This window comes from Xyrauchen texanus, chromosome 10 (assembly GCF_025860055.1).
Source record: "Xyrauchen texanus isolate HMW12.3.18 chromosome 10, RBS_HiC_50CHRs, whole genome shotgun sequence".
NCBI classification, from domain to species: Eukaryota; Metazoa; Chordata; class Actinopteri; order Cypriniformes; family Catostomidae; genus Xyrauchen; species Xyrauchen texanus.
In genome coordinates this window covers 42,054,540-42,071,935 of record NC_068285.1, presented here as the reverse complement: position 1 = coordinate 42,071,935, position 17,396 = coordinate 42,054,540, and the positions used below count along the sequence as shown (strand labels likewise).

At 42.9% G+C, this 17,396-nt stretch overlaps 1 protein-coding gene across 1 annotated transcript in view; it reads left to right on the top strand.

Moving 5' to 3' along the window:
• The window catches only part of LOC127650070 (syntaxin-12-like), a 232,927-nt gene that overhangs the window by 10,788 nt on the left and 204,743 nt on the right, over positions 1-17,396 (top strand). The window lies entirely within an intron of this gene.

Genomic DNA, 17,396 nt, shown 5'->3' with positions numbered 1-17,396 from the left:
AAAATTACAGTGGATGAGCATGCTATAAAATTAGCAAGCTTGGAAAGTAATGCTTCCACTTCTTCGGATATGGTTGTCAAGCTTGAACAAGAAGTGGGGCACCTAAAACAGGCGGTAGAACAGCTAGAATTAGGTAGAAATGCATGGACCTTGAAGTATGTAGTTGGAGACAGAACATCTGCATACTGCACATCAAGAAAGGGGCCGAAGCCAGAATGAAACCAAGGGATTTTGTCGTACAACTTCTCATGGAGGCATTGTTGCTAGATAATCTTCTGCTTGTGGAACGTGCATACCGAGCATTGCAAAATTGTCCCGGGGATGATGAACCACCACAGGCTTTTGTTCTTCGGCTACACTACATCCACAAGATGGAAGAAATCATGCAGAAGGTGGCCAAGAGTCAGAAAGTCATTTACAAAGGGCAAAGAATTAACATCTTCCCGGATTATCCTCCAGCAGTGGTAAAATACATTGTGCTTTTCAAAAGAGCAAGGTAATTGCTGAGGGACAAACCTGGTGGCAAGTATGTACTACAATACCCAGCAAAATTAAGGATCTCATACAACGGCAAGGAACACTACATCACAGACCCTGACAAGGCCTTTGAGTTAGCAGAAAACTGCTTTGGACCCAGGTGACTGTTCTGAAAGATGCCATGCAACTGAGATAAGTACGAATAACGTATCATTCGTTGGGTGGAAACAATTTTGGTAATGCCGTGTGGGAAATTCTTTGAACATTGACCCATTCTGTAACTGTTCTTTTCCTTTCTTCTAATTTGTTTTGAGATGGTCTTCTGAAATGCTCTATTGTGAAGCTGTGTTGACCTGATGTTCGAAGGTTAACGTATAGAATACTTATACTACGTGTTTTCTAGACTATTTAAATTGATTGATATTATTTTTATTATTACTGTTCTGTCACTATATTTGTTATTCTGTAATTACTTCGTCTCGCACCGCAGGTTTTAGTTTGTCGGTCAGATGACGTGGTTGTTATTTAAGTTTGTGGGTGGGAGGGATTGTGGTCTGTTTATAGCACTTCAAGGGGGTAAAATGCATGGTGATAACAATATATTAGGTCCTTAATGATGCAAAGCAATACTGTCATTTCAAGTAACAGACAAGGTCTTGTTTTTGCTCCGTGGAATGTGAAAGGATTAAACCACCCCATTAAAAGAAGTAAGGTCCTATCTTATTTGAAATCGCTCTCTGTGGATATCATTTTTCTGCAGGAAACGCACCTGAAATGAGACTAAAGACAAGATGAAATGCAAGTGGATAGGGCATATAAATCAATCTAATTTCTCTGTTAAAGCAGGAGGGGTCGCTATCCCATTACGAAAAGGTGTGCCATTTAAACTTAAAACCCTGAAAACAGACAAAGAGGGTCTGTGTCTTATTTTGTCTGCAAGATACATTCTTTTCCCATTACTTTAGTGAATGTCGATGCCCCGAACTATGATGAGCTGGATTTCTTCAAGAAAGATTTCTCTTTCATTCCAAACATTTCTTATTACTCACTCCCACTAATCTCATTATGGGGGGGGGGGGGATTTTAACTGCATTTTAGATTCGTACCTGGATAAATCATCTCCTAAGAGACCACCATAGTCTAATGCAAATAATCTTTTTAACACATTTATTAACAATTCCAATTTAGTGGATATATGGAGACTTTGTCATCCAACTGAGAGAGATTATACATTTAACTCACACTTTCATAATATAGTATATATGCGCACTGATTATTTTCTAGTAGAAAACAAGTTTATTTCTAATGTCGTGAACAATAAGATCCATGATATACTAATTTCAGATCATGTTTCTGTCACACTTGAACTTGTCTTCAATAATATGTCATCCTCACGTCCTGTGTGAAGAGTGGATCGCCAACTTGTTAATGATCTTACATTTTACGACTTCATGCTTACGCAATTGGGAAGATTTTTTGAGAATAATGACACCCCCCGAAGAATCACCAGGACTACTCTGGGAAACATTGAAAGCCTTTTTAAGATGATGTGTTATCTCTTATAAGGGGTCTGCTACGATGGGCAGGAAGGCAGATGAGGGGCGAGGATCCAAGTGCAGGGTTGGTTTTATTAGACAGGGTGAAAATTAAACATACAAAACAAAAGTAAAGGAAACACCCACAATGGGGAAAACACAACAAAAACAAGGAAAACATACAACAGTCCAACTGGCAAGATACACATCAAAGAACACGGAAACAAGCATCCATATACATCGACAATCGACAAGGGAATGGAGAACAAACAGTGTTTATATACACTGGAGACATGATGAGGACAAACTACAATCAGGTGAGCACAACGACACAGGGCTGGCAGTGATGAGGGCCGAGGATCATGGGTAGTGTAGTTTCTGACAAAGACAAGAGACCCAGGGCAGACAACAAGGGAATCATGACATAACCCCCCCGGCTTCCAGCCGCTCCTCAGAAAAAACACAAAGGGAACTAAAAAAAAATAAAACAATCGTCCAAGGAGTGAGGGGGGCAGACAGGCAGTCCAAGGAGGCACGGGGGGCAGACAGGCAGTCCAAGGAGGCACGGGGAGCAGACAGGCAGTCCAAGGGGGCACAGGGGGCAGGCAGGCAGTCCAAGGAAGCACAGGGGGCAGACAGGCAGTCCAAGGTGGCCACAAGAGGACTGGATCAGGTGGTCTGGGAGCTGGCCACAGAGCAAAGACAGGTTCAGGAGGCCTGGGAGGCAGCCTCAGGACCACAGCCATGGGGAACTCCTAGGACGGAGCCGAGGTAGGCGGAGCCGTGGACTGCTCAGGAGACCACATCGTAGAAGGCTCCGGAGGCGGAGCTGAGGGAGGCTCTGGAAGCTCAGGAGGCGGAGCTGAGGGTGGCTCTGGAGGCTCAGGATGCGGAGCTGAGGGAGGCCCTGGAGCAGTGGGGATTTCTTTAAGACTGCAAGGGAAGCTCAGCTTCCCCTATAATGTCAAAAAAATAATGGTCAAATATGTACTATTGTGTAAACAATTTATTGACTAAAAATGCGTTAGAACACGTTCATCTCGAAGACGAGTTCGTTCAGAATCAGCTACATTACATATAGCAGGTCGGCTGACTCGATTTACTTCTCATACATTCCCGTAGCGTCAGTGCATTTCCCTGTTGAAGCCGAAGCGTCCATTGACTTCAATGGGGCTGCTCTGAACAGTTTTTTCAGTGCTCGAAAATAGACAGTCATTGGATAAATGCTGCGATTATGTCCCGCCCACGGACGCTCAGCGTCTCTGGGGGTGAATGAGGAGTGGGCTGGCCCGGACTCGGGCTTCAGCGTGATGATTGGAGGATCTGTCGAAAGACTGCATCTCCTTTTGATTGACAGCGAATCTGTACTATAAGAAGTCACTGAAGCTATTGCGCGCTCAGTCCCATCGCGGATTTCTCAAGTGTAGTCGAAAGACAAACTGCTGCAACCTATTTCTTTATATTTGGCGTCAATTTGCATAATACATTTCACACAATTATACACCACATTCCTTGTTTCAGTTTTACCAAGTTTAATATATTTTGTTTTAGAGCGTTCATTCGTTCGTTCGTTCGTTCATTCGTTCGTTCGTTCGTTCATTCATACAGTAGGCTAGGCTAGCGTCGTACGGGTGAAACTGCGCACGATGGCAGACGGTGCTAATATTGTCGACCTGATTTTGGCGAAGCCATTTGAAAGTCTTCCTTACGAGGAAAAAATTAGAATTAAACAGCAGGGCAGATCAACACCTAAGATTGATTTAGTGCAAAAAATAGGGTAAATAAGTTTATAATGTAGGCCGAAAATGAGCTTCCCCTCTTTGAAAGACCAGCAGCCGCCACTGCCCTGGAGGCTCAAGAAGCGGAGCTGAGTGAGGTTCTGGAGGCTCAGGAGGCGGAGCTGAGGGAGGCCCTGGAGACTCAGGAAGTGGAGCTATGGGAGGTCCAGGAGGCGGAGCCGTGGGAGCCTCAGGAGACAGAGCCGAGGGAGGCTCTGGAGGCTGGGCCGAGGAAGGCTCAGGAGGCGGAGCAGAGGAAGGCGGCGCCGTAGGAGACTTTAGAGGTGGAGTCCTGGAAGGCGGCGCCATAGGAGGCTTTAGAGGCGGAGCCCTGGAAGGCTCAGGGGGGCGGAGCCAAGGGAGGCTCAGGAGGCAGAGCAGAGTGAGGCTCGGTAGGCTGAGACCTGGTAGGCTCTGGAGGCGGAGCCGAGGGAGGTAGCGCCGTAGGAGGCTCTAGAGGTGAAGACCTGGAAGGCTCTAGAGGCAGAGTCGTAGGAGACTCTGGAGGCAGAGCCAAGGAAGGTGGCGCCATAGGAGGCTCTAGAAGCGAAGACCTGGAAGGCTCTGGAGGCAGAGCCGTAGGAGACTCGGGAGGCGGAGCCGTAAGAGGCTCGAGAGGCGGAGCCCTGAGAGACTCGGGAGGCGGAGCCCTGGAAGGCTCGAGAGGCGGAGCCCTGGGAGGCTCGAGAGGTGGAGCCTTGGAAGACTCGGGAGGCGGAGCCCTGGGAGGCTCGAGAGACTTGAGAGGCGGAGCCCTGGAAGACTCGGAAGGTGGAGCCCTGGGAGGCTCGAGAGACTTGAGAGGCGGAGCCCTGGAAGACTCGGAAGGCGGAGCCCTGGGAGGCTCGAGAGACTTGTGAGGTGGAGCCTTGGAAGACTCGGGAGGCGGAGCCCTGGGAGGCTCGAGAGACTTGAGAGGCGGAGCCCTGGGAGGCTCGAGAGACTTGAGAGGCGGAGCCCTGGAAGACACGGGAGGCGGAGCCCTGGGAGGCTCGAGAGACTTGAGAGGCGGAGCCCTGGGAGGCTCGAGAGACTTGAGAGGCGGAGCCCTGGGAGGCTCAGGAGGCAGCACCCTAGAAGGCTCAGGAGGCGGAGCCCTGGAAGGCTCGAGATGTGCTGGCTCTAGGACGGTCATGGCTACAGGTGCTGGCTCTGGGACGGTCGAGGCTACAGGTTCTGGCTCTGGGACGGTCGAGGCTACAGGCACTGGCTCACTGACGTTCGAGGCTACAGGCGCTGGCTCACTGACGTTCGAGGCTACAGGTGCTGGCTCATTGACATTCGGGGCTGCAGGCATTGGCTGGTTGGCCGTGGTTAGCGGAGGCTGGAGAGCAGAGGCCTTTCTTCTCCTCCTCCTCCGGGTGGACGAAGGTGGCAGCGCTGGTTCGTTGACCACGGCAGGCGTGGGGGTTGGCTCACTCACTGTGGCTGGCGAGGAAAGCCCAGAGGCGGGAGCCGGGATCAGGAGAGGTGGCTCCCCGGCAGCGAACTCCTCCACGATGAGTCCCACATACTCCCGCCAGGTGCAGTCTCCGGTCTCCGGGAGTTCCCACCATCGGTGTTTGGGTACACCGAACCGGTACGCCACCTTTAAAGTGTGGTCATCCCAGCCGGTGTAACTGGCCATGCTGGTGAAGAAGTGGGAGAACTCCCGGACAGACAAGTCTGCCTGTGTCAGCTCCATGAGGAACCCTGCTAGATCCATTGTTGGTCGATCGTTCTGTTACGATGGGCAGGAAAGCAGACGAGGGGCGAGGATCCAAGTGCAGGGTTGGTTTTATTAGACAGGGTGAAAATTAAACGTACAAAACAAAAGTAAAGGAAACACCCACAATGGGGAAAACGCAACAAAAACGAGGAAAACATACAACGGTCCAACTGGCAAGATACACATCAAAGAACACGGAAACAAGCATCCATATACATCGACGATCGACAAGGGAATGGAGAACAAACAGGGTTTATATACACTGGAGACATGATGAGGACAAACTACCATCAGGTGAGCACAACGACACAGGGCTGGCAGTGATGAGGGCCGAGGATCATGGGAAGTGTAGTTTCTGACAAAGACAAGTGAGACCCAGGGCAGACAACAAGGGAATCGTGACAGGGTCCAGAAATAAATGATTTAAAGCTACATTTCTGGAGCTAGGTAAACTAATTCATCAATTAGATAATGAAAACGCACAAAACCCTTGATTAGAAACATTTGAGTATAATAAAACAGTTTCCGCTAAATTAAGCAAATCATTCCTTTTCGTTAAACAAAAATATTTTGAATTCGGGGAGAAAACACATAAATTACTTGCGAGGCAGTTGTGTAAATTAGAAAATGACAAGACAATTCATAAAATCAAGAAAAAACTTTAAGTACAACATACCTCGTCTAAGGATATAAATGAAGGCTTCAAGGAATTTTACACAACTTTATACTCTTTGGACCCCTGCATTGATTTACAGCTATACATTTCTAAATAAATGCAACCTCCCCTCTCTGTCCCAAAAAGAGCGTGTCTCGATTAATATGGATATATCTTTAGAAGAGTTGAAAGGCACTATAAATTCTTTAAAGAGTGGTAAAACTCTAGGTCCAGATAGCTTACCCTCTGAATTATATAAAAGATTTAGTGACACTCTCTCTCCCTACTTGCTCAAAACATTCTCGCAGACACTAGTGAATGGACAACCATTACAATTCAATGAAGCAATTATAACTTCTATTCCCAGAAAAGGTAAAAATCCAGAGGAGGTTGAAGTATACAGACCGATTTCTCTTCTCAATGTTGATCAGAAGATATTGTCTAAGACCCTTGCAAATAGATTTAGCAGATGAATTAGTGGACTAATTCATTCTGATCAGAATAGGTTTATTCCAGGCAGGAATGCCTCACAACATACTAGGCGCTTGTGTAACATTATGCATCACTTCAAAGCTCTAGATAGTTTGGTAATAATTTCCCTAGATGCAGAAAAAGCATTTGATCAAGTGGAGTGGCACTATCTATTTGCAGTACTAGAAAAATGTTATGTGGGTGATACATTTATAGGTTGGATTAAGATTCCATATAAAATTCTACAGCTCAGGTATTAAGCAATAAAATATAGTCCAACACCGTTGATCTTCAAAGAGGGACTAAGCAGGGCTGCCCCCTTTCAACTCTCTTATTCACACTGACCGTAGAACCCCTTGATCAAACCATCCATTCTGACCCAGCAATTCCTGGTTTTAATACCTTAAATACAGTTAATAAAATAAATGTATATGCATATGATATCCTGCTTTTATATCACCAAACCTCATATGAGTTTGCCTGTTATTCGGGACACTATTAATACTTTTGTGATTTTTGGGGGGGTTTAAAATTAATTTGAATAAAAGTAAACTCATGCCTATTGGACTGAAAGATCTGTCTTCGATACAGTCTTCCCCATTTAAAATATCAATATTCTTTGCTCTTAAAGGCTAGTTTTACCCCTTTAATGTCCAAATTGCAAGATAATATACAATTTTGGAGAACTCTTCCAATTTCTCTGTTTGGCAGAATAGATTAAATTAAAATGATATTCCTGCCACAGATATTGTATATATTTCAGAATATCCCCATCTTTTTACCTAAATCCTTCTTTACACATCAAGATCCGATTATTCTTCCGTTCATGTGCGGCTATAAAAATCATAGAGTCACATCTCTGTAAATCCTAACGAGAGGGAGGTTTGGCACTTCCAGACTTTCATCTTTATTATTGGGCTTCTCGCATGAGAGTAATTTCAGTGTGGTTGGATGATCCTATCGATCCTCCAAATTGGCTGGAGATAGATCGTGATCAGTGTTATCACTACAATCCTGGGGCAGTGATTCTTTCCCCTGTGACTCTGGACCATTCTACTTTAAATAGCAGTATTGTAATCAGGAATATACTTCATATTTGGAAACAGATAAAAGAAAATTTTAAGGTAAAGTACCGTTCATTTCTAACTCCTATTGCTAGGAATCCATCATGTATACCTTCTAGGTTGGAAGAAATGAGGGTGCATACTATAGGGGACTGTGGCATGGGGGGCGTGGTCATGTGTCGGTCTGCGGGAGAGAGAGAGCGGTAAGGCTTGTCACCTGGTAATTACAAACCAGGTGACAAGCCTTACCGCTCTCTCTCCCGCAGACTGACACATGACCACGCCCCCCATGCCACAGGGACCTTTTCATTGACGGGGCTTTGGCATAATTTACTCAATTGTAACAAAAATGTAAATTGACCCAGAGTAATCTTCTTTAGATTTCTGCAGATTAGGAATTAAGTACGTGCTTATACACCTTCCTTGGTTAATACATCACCCTCAGTTATTGACAAGTGGTTTGATCAGTGTAAAGGAAGTAAAAATGTGTTATCATTAATTTATGACCTGTTGCAATCCATTAACTCTCCCTCTACAAAATTACTTTAAGAGGAATGGGAGAAAGAGCTAGGAGTGGCATAATAGTTTAAAGGATATTAATGAACACACCAATTCTAGACACTGCCTCATTCAGTTTAAGGTTATTCATTGATTGCATTATTTGAAAAAGAAACTGCATAGAAATTTTCAGAGTATCTCACCTCTCTGTGATAAATGCAACTCTGTTGATGCTTACTTGTCTCATAGTTTTATTTTCTGCTCCAAGATACATTGGTATGACATTTTTGATGTGCTTTCAGAAATACTCAGTGAGCAAATTAAACCAGACCCTGCTCTCATCATTCTGGGACTTTCTGATATTACACACCCACTATCTAGATCGCAACATAAATTGCTTGCGTACAGTTTAATTACAGCCAAGAAGTTACTACTGCTGTTCAGGAAGAAAAAGGGAAAATTTGAAAGGTTTGACAAGATCTGGCACTCTTTTATTTGTTTGGATCCTTGATGGAAACGCTATTGACTAACACATCATTTTGGCAATGTAAAGTTTTAACATATTTTCATCATACCTTTTCAATATATATATAAAATGTGTTTTTCTTTGTATTTGTGTATGTATACACAAAATAAATGTAATTTGTATGATTGCAAACTTTTAAAAATGTTGATTTCCAATTAAACTTATTTGACAAAAAAATCTATATTTGTTTTTACATGAAATGGTATTTTCATCTGACACTCCATGTATTCCTCAGTTAAGGTGTCTTTGACCATTTGAATAGATTTGTTTAACACATGGTTCAATCTTTTTCAAATGATAAGAGAATTTGCATTACAACCTATAGATTGCATATGTGAATCAGATATAACATGTTTACTATGTATTCAATGCATTTGGTATTCCACTTGGATTACATTATGTCAATAAAATTATTAACTATTATATAACATTAATGTAAAGTTTTGATGAAATGAGGAAGTGGGAAACAGCGATTCCAGTTCAGGTATGTAAGGTTTATTTGATAAATTAAACACATCTGCATGAAGAGTGATGGTAAATCTTCACAACAGCCAACAGAGGCCAACAAACACACATACAGCTTGTTAGATGGGTTCTCTCGCTCCCTCTCTGGAGTTTTGGGCAGTCTTTTATCTCCCCATCTCTCACTGTGAACGTAGAAATCACAATTGGCAGCAATTCATCTCAGGTGAAAACACTTACCTCTTCCTCTCTCCCTAGACGAATGCTCTGCCATTCCCTAACCCCCACAATTAACTATTATAATCCATCATAAAATTGTATTATTGAATTAATATGTTTAAAAATATGATGATGAAATCAAAGACTGAAGTAAATATAAACCATTTAAATATAGCATGAAAAGGATATTTCTATTATATACTGTATATGTGTGTGTGTGTGTATATATATATATATAATGTCAGTTAAGCGCATACTTGAGATTAAATATGACCCATATGATTGTGACAATGTAATTGTGATATGAAAACAAGGAAAAATACAGGCGAATATCACGGAATAGAATGTTTTCACTTTGTCATTTACAATCAAGCTGTAATTGAGTCAAATTATGCATAAAGTGTGAAAGATTATTTAAAAGTGTGCAAGATAAAGAAGTCTTATTTTCTTCCATTAATTTTCACTACAAAATGCTGGTTAACATGATACGTGTGGTGGAAAATACACTGTGGATGGAAATCGACACAAAAACTTTCAGATGCTTTCAGAAACATTTACAGAATTTTCTATGATCCATGTACTGTATATCCACTATTGGACATTGCTATTAGACAAATTAAACAAGAGAGAGTGTGGTGTATTTTAAGACATTAAAATGCCCATAGTTGAAGGAAAACCCTGAAACAGAATGCATCATCTGCTTCGGTGTTAACCTGCATCAGGTATGACAAGCTTCGGTAGTTTCGGTGGTACCAACAACATGTGGAGAAGATTAATCTTATTCCTAGCGATTAACAGAACATCCACAGGTATATCCTGGATCTAGTTTTTGACAAACACTCAAATGATCCTCTTGCGGCATACCAGAGCTCCAAAACCCTCGAGGAACTTATTAAATAGCAGCCATATCACCCGGTAGCTCAAGACTGGTTGCCCACTGAAGCTAAGCAGGCTTGAGCTTGGCCAGTACCTAGATGGGAGACCTCCTGGGAAAAACTAAGGTTGCTCCTTGAAGAGGTGTTAGGGAGGCCAGCAGGGGGTGCTCACCCTGTAGTCTGTGTAAGTCCAAATGCCCAAGTATAGTGCGGGGACACTATAGATGAGACGTTAAACTGAGGTCCTGACTCTCTCATTAAAAAAAAAAAAAAAAATCAATCTTAGGGCACTTCTCATAAAAGAGTAGGGGTATGTCCTTGCCAAATTCCCCCCATTGGCCCTTCTCAATCATGGCCTACTAATAATCCCCATCCATAAATTGGCTCTATAACTTTACTCTCGCCTTACCACCAATAGCTAATGTGTGATGAGCATACTGACGTTCGCAAAGTGGTGTGCGGAATACCACGAATGTCAGTTGGTGAATCCACCAGGCATCCCAAAAGCGCCATTTAAATTGGGATAAGTAGCTCAAACCCCTTGCAGTATGAGTCTCGAAAGTCTCCAAAGGATTTTCCCCATTCTAACTGCTATATGAGCATCGGCTGTGCAGCGTGCTCGACGTGATGTGGGAAGCTTGAGAGGAGGGAACTTCAAACAGTAAAAATGAAATTCATTACGATCTTGATCTTAGAGCAAAACTCCACACTTTGGGTCAATTAACACAAGAGACTTACTGCCCACCTCAAGCTCTAAATTACTCGCCAAGTGGCATGGGTCCTTTGAGGTCACACGGCGAGTTGGAGTATGAGGTTAGGTGAATGGACAGGGGTTGGGCCTGTAAATATTTCCACCTCAACCTCCTAAAATCATGGAGGGAGGCGGTCCCTGTGGCCGGGTAGTTCTGGAGAGGTTGGAGCTCGGGCCAGAGGTGATTCTCAAACTAAATTAATTCACCCCGGTCCCGTGTGGAGACCACCTCTCACCAGAGCGAAGGGACAGTCCGGTTCTGTGTAGACTATTGCACAGTGTCTAAATATGATGTGTACCCAATGCCCCAGATTGACAAGATGCTTGATCAGTTGGGCGTGGCTCAATTTTATTCAACACTGGACTTAACAAAGGGTTATTGGCAGATCCCTTTAACTCCAGTCTCATGAGAAAAAAACGGCTTTTCCCACACTGTTTGGCTTACACCAATTTGTGACTCTTCTGTCACTCCAATTCTTCATGTTTCAGGGTCTCATGGACAGAATTCTCAGACCACATACATCATAATGCCGCCATGTATTTAGATAACATTATTATTTATAGTAATGACTGGTGGCACATGCAACATCTGAGAGCTGTCCTGAGATCACTGCGATGGGTGGGACCCACGGCCAACTTGAAAATGTGTGCAAATTCGACTTGGGTCACAGGCAGGTGCAACCCTTGGTTAACAAAACCAAAGTGATTGCAGCCTGCCTGAGACCAAAAAGGAAGTAAGACAGTTTCTGGGGCTGGTTGGCTACTACCGAAGGGTTGTGCCTAGTTACTCAGTCACCAGCCTGTTGAATAATCTTACTAGAAAGGGGGCCCCTGATATGGTCCAGTGGACGGAGACGTGCCAACAGGCTTTCCTAAAAGACTGCAATTAATGGGGGGCTGCTTTTACATGCTCCTAACTTCTCTATCCCCTTTATTTTGCAGACGGATGCATCCGACAGAGGGCTGGAGGTGGTAATCTCACAGGAGGTGGGAGGGGAGGAACGGCCGGTACTGTTCATAAGTCGCAAGCTCTCCTTGAGGGAGACAAAGTATCACCAAAAAGGAAAATTATAATAATAATAATGTTATTTTATATAGCGACTTTCTTCAAACCCAAGGTCATTTTACAGGATGGGAGTAAACAAAAAAAATATTTTAAGAGTCAGAGAAGCATAGGTCAAAGAGATATGTTTTGAGATTGATTTTGAAATCATGTATGGAGGTGTGATCACAGAGGGTGAAGGGGCAAGTGTGCAAAAAGCCCTACCACCTAGTGAGTTCAGCTTGCAACATGGAATGAATAATAGGCCCAAATCAGATGACCTGAGTGAGTGTAGTGGGGTATAGTGGCATACGAGGTCAGTGATGTATGAGGGGGCAAGACCATGTAAATTTTTGTATGTTGTAAGGAGAATTTTGTATTAGATACGATAGGAGACAGTTAGCCAGTGTAGCCTACAAAGTATGGGCGTGATGTGAGAGGATTTCTTTGAGTATGTGAGAACACTAGCTTCTGAATTCTGGATGTACTGCAGTTTGTTTATTGTTTTAGTCTGGAGGCCAGAAAAGAGGCCATTACAATAGTCAAGTCTAGAAGTAATAAAGGTCAAGTCCAGAAGAGATTCTGCATCTTTGGTGCTTAGAATGGGGCGGAGTCGCGCAATGTTATGTAGAAAGCAGTTTTTGTGAGAGAGATGCGAGCGTGGAAAGAGAGTGTGGGGTCAATGATAATGCCAAGATTATGAAAAATAATGGAGGGACTGACCAGGCCACCATTAATATCGACCAACTGATCAGGGAGATGTGATAAAACACTTGGAGACCCAACTATCAGTATGTCAGTTTCATCAGTGTTGAGTTTTAGAAAGTTACTGATCAACCATGCGTTGATACTTTACGCACACTGCCCCATTCCCCACAAGTTCCCTCTCTGAATGTCTTAGAGTTATAACCACATAAAATTGAGTGTCATCAGCATAGCAGTGAAAGTTGAGGCCATGATGGCGAATAATGTGACCTAGGGGAAGTATATAGGTGATGAAGAGCAAAGGACCAAATACAGAACCCTGGGGGACACCTTGAGAAACAGGAACAGAATTTGATTTATACTGATGAATAGAAATATAGTGTTGGCAGCCAGAGAGGTAAGAGATGAACCAGGACAGAGCAGTGCCTGAGAAGCCAATTGCAGAGAGCCTAGCAATGAGTATGCTATGAGAGATCATGTCAAAAGCAGAATTGATGTCTAAAAGCACCAGGAAAGTGATGGCTTTAGAGTCCGCAGTCATCATCAGATCAATAACAACTTTGATGAGTGCAGCCTCTGTGCTGTGTAGAGGACAAAAACCAGATTGAAAAAATTTAAAGAGATTGTGTGTGGCCAAATAGGACAGAAGCTAAGATGCAACCACTTTCTCTATAACTTTAGACAAAAAAGGAAGATTCGAAATAGGGCAGTAATTGTTAAGATAAGTGGGGTCTAAGCCATTTTTTTTTAAACTGGAGTGACAGCCGCAGTTTTCAGTTCTGAAGGGACAAAGTCTGTACTAAATATCCTGTTGATAAGATGGGATATAGGCGCTTAGATAACAGGCAGACATTGTTTAAGCAAGACAGTGGGTGCAGGATCAAGCTGGCAGGAAGTAAGCCTAAAATCACCAAGTAATATAACAGATGGACACATGGCACATGTAAGAGTTAGCAGCTCAGTTAGATCACTAAAGAAATTTAACAGAGGGTTAGGTGGCCGATACACAAGAACCATAATCAGCGACGATGGACTAGTGACTTTGAAAACACAGTATTCATAGGTGGAAATCTTAAGTTGCATATACAGCAGTCAAACCACCACCTCTGGTTTTCGGGTGAGGTTTAGCCAGGTAATTGCAACCAGGAGGATTGAGCAAGTTCATGTCTAAATAGTCGTTTGAAATTTGCCATGTTTCAGTGAGCAGCAATATCTCCAGGTTTTTTATTTAGTTATTTTGGTGCAGAGCAGTGTGGCCTTATCTGTTAAGGACCGGCAGTTGAACAATGAAATAGCAGTTGCATAGTGTAGACTTTTGTAGATGAGGCGGTTCATGTGGTATAGCTAATAAGGAATTATAATTTCTCCCTCGTTGAGCAGATGGCAGCGTCGAGAAGCAGGTGTCCGTAGATGGCCAGATGGAGGGGATAGGAGAATGGGACAAGTAATGGAATAGAAGCTAGTGACGGGGGTGGGGGGGACGATGGATATAGCGTGGGCGGCGAATAATCCCAAACACATGGCAGATGTTGTATGTAGCTGTTTCCAGCCTGGGGCGGATGTTCAAACTATGCAGTTGCAGCGATGTATAACTAAGTACCATTGTTTGAAACATGGTACATCACTGAGGGTAGCACAACGTAATAGCTACTGTGAGCCAGAGTTTTAACACTCTGTCGCCGTTAATACCACACCAGCAAGACGCTGAAACCTTACCAGAAATCCGAGAGGCGGGAGGTAGCCCACTACCCTAAACACTGACCATGTAGTTAATAATTAGTTTATACTCACTCACCAATCCTGCGGAGAGGTACTGTGGGATATCGCGGGGGCTGGTGGCCCAGCGTTGCAGAAGCGATGCAAATCCAAATAGAGAATCCAGCTGAAAATAGCATAATTGGCAAATAATCCAGAGTGGTCCAGTGTAGAAGTGGAAGATGTGACGCAGGGAAACAGATGACAGTCCAAGACAAATCCAAACACACAAACAAACATGAGTACCAGTGAGAAGCAGCAGCAGCCAGACGTGCTCTCACCGGAAGCGTGACATCAAACTGCTTTGTGCCAACATGGGAGATGTGATCAAGTGGGCTGTCCTCACCCTCCACTACTACCCGCTGGGGCGGGCCTTCACCCTCTGCTCAGATTACGTCCCACTCATTGGCTCCACAGCATGACAGATACTAACGCGCGGGTCATCTGTTGGTACCTGGCACTTCAGCCGTTTAAATTTGAGGTGATCCACAGACTGGGGGCGCAGCTGGCTATGGCTGACTTTCTCTCCAGGCATGGGGGGAAGTTGGCAGGCCGGATGTTACCTAACCCTAACCCCGGCCTGAGTCAGGCAGTGGCAGTACGTGTGGATGGCGCCATGGCCATGTGTTTGTCTGTGGGAGAGCAGTAAGGCTTGTCACCTGGGCTGTCATTATCATTAACACCTGTCTCTCGTTATAGTGATGGCGGAGAGAGACTTGAATATGCCGACAAAGCGCATCAGTCGGCAGAAAGAGAGGGACCAGAGAGAAACTATTCCTGTGTGTGCACCGAGACTTATTGACTCCTTTGTGAGTGTTTATTTGGCCACAGAGTGCCCTATTTTTTGTTTGTTTTGTGAATGGCGTTGAAGAGTAATAAAATACTCACGTTGACTGTTTCCGCTGCCTCAAATGTGCAGAAGATGCTGGGAAACCAAATAATGTACAGTAGTTGGGGGATTTTTCTTAAGAAAAGTAGGAAGCTTCACAGCTCAGGACAAAGCTGGGACTCATGAATGATTATTACACAAACAGTCATTAATCATCGGAAGAGCAACACACCATATTAAAGGGTTTGCTCTCATGCCAGGGGCTATAAAGCTTGCATGCAGTCTGTCTCATGAATGTGCACAGATCATCAACAGCCGGTCAAGAGTTTCACTAAATAATATCAGATTTCGGTTTGTTCCTCACCAAACCTTATTTTATTCCTTTAGAACAAGACATGAGTTGCATACAATAATTTATTTAGACTTCTGAATTATACTTTTGTGCCCTTTTGAAGCTTGAAGATGTGGTCACCATAAACTGCCATTGTTTGGCATCACCGAGCAACCTTTTTTTTTTCACAATTTCACCATTTGTGTTAAGAAAAAGAAAGAAAGGCATATGGGGTTATAACACAGGGGTGAGTAACCAGAGTGAATTTTCATTTTTGGGTGAACTAATCATTTTAGAACCAACGGAATGTAAACTTTTGAACAAGATCATTAGTTTAAATAGTTACTATTTTGTCTTGTGGAATATATGCAAGTATCTGTTGTCAAATACCTTCTTCAAGGTAGTACTAAATACATTTTTATGATCCCTCCTATTTTTTTAAATAACACACAGATGCATCAGGTTTTTAGGGAGGGGGCGGGCTGAGACTAAAAAGTGGCTCTGGACTTTCTGGCCAAGGGCGGCCCACCAAACCCGTTCTGCAACAGACCACTCCATAACACACCGGATCATTGATTTCATTTTCCATTTTTGTGTTGAAAAAAAAAAAAAAAGGCATTTCTATTGAATGCTAGTCATGACAAGGGGTCCCACCAGTGCAAACATTATTTTCCCAACATACAGATGTTAGGTTAAAGTGGAAAGGGAAAGTGTGTATTTTAGGTTCTGTGACAATTCAGCATTTCTTCAGAGTTTTTAAAGATTAAAAATCACATTTAATCACATTTCAAACATCTTAATTTTTCCCAGAAGTGCAAATAAATGTGTCTTAGTTAATGTGAGGTTGTGGAACAACAAGTATGATAATACTATATTATATATATGTATATATAGCTATACAATGTTTTTTATAATAGTTAGATGCAGACAGTGTCACACAGCAGGACTCCAATGACAATGCTTATAATATATTGTCAATTACTAACATAACTGTGTACATTTTATTTAAAAGTAAATAAATAATGAAAACAAATTTGGGAAGAATATGTACATATATAAATATACACAAATAAATATATGTAAAAAAAAATAAGCATACCTCTTAGTGTAGATCTTTGCAGATATTTTGCAGATTAATTGCTAATATTTTCATTCTATGTGAGTTTGTTGCATCTTTATATCTGCAGTGTTTTAATTCCTTCCCAAGATTATTCTTGAGAAAAAATGAAAATCCCTATGCTTTGACAAGTGCTGTTTCTGCTATCCTTTAAACAAAGTAAGCCTCAAAGACTCAAATAGCTACAAAGTAACATTTTTCAGCATGTTTATCAATCATGAGCAATATTCAGCAAGCCGCGCTTCTGCTCGCAGAAATGCTTTGCTGTATGTACTGCTCATAGCTTTACTATGTTGTTTTTGGTTGTCACCATTGTTGTGATTTGTATGTCAAATAACGAGGTCCACACAAGATATGAGTTCATGCGATCAAACGGATATGCGCTCCGAAGTAATTTTATAATAAAAGCCATTACATTATTTCAAAATAAAAGTAATTGTATTGGCTTGTCTTGCAGAGTTTATTAAATTTTTGCTTTGTTATGAGGTCCGCACGGGTAGGTGATCCTGTAAGCCAGTAGGGCTGAAACGATTAGTCGACAATAAGAAATTGTAACTCAACGGTAACATGAGATCATATGAAACTCTAATGAGTGCGC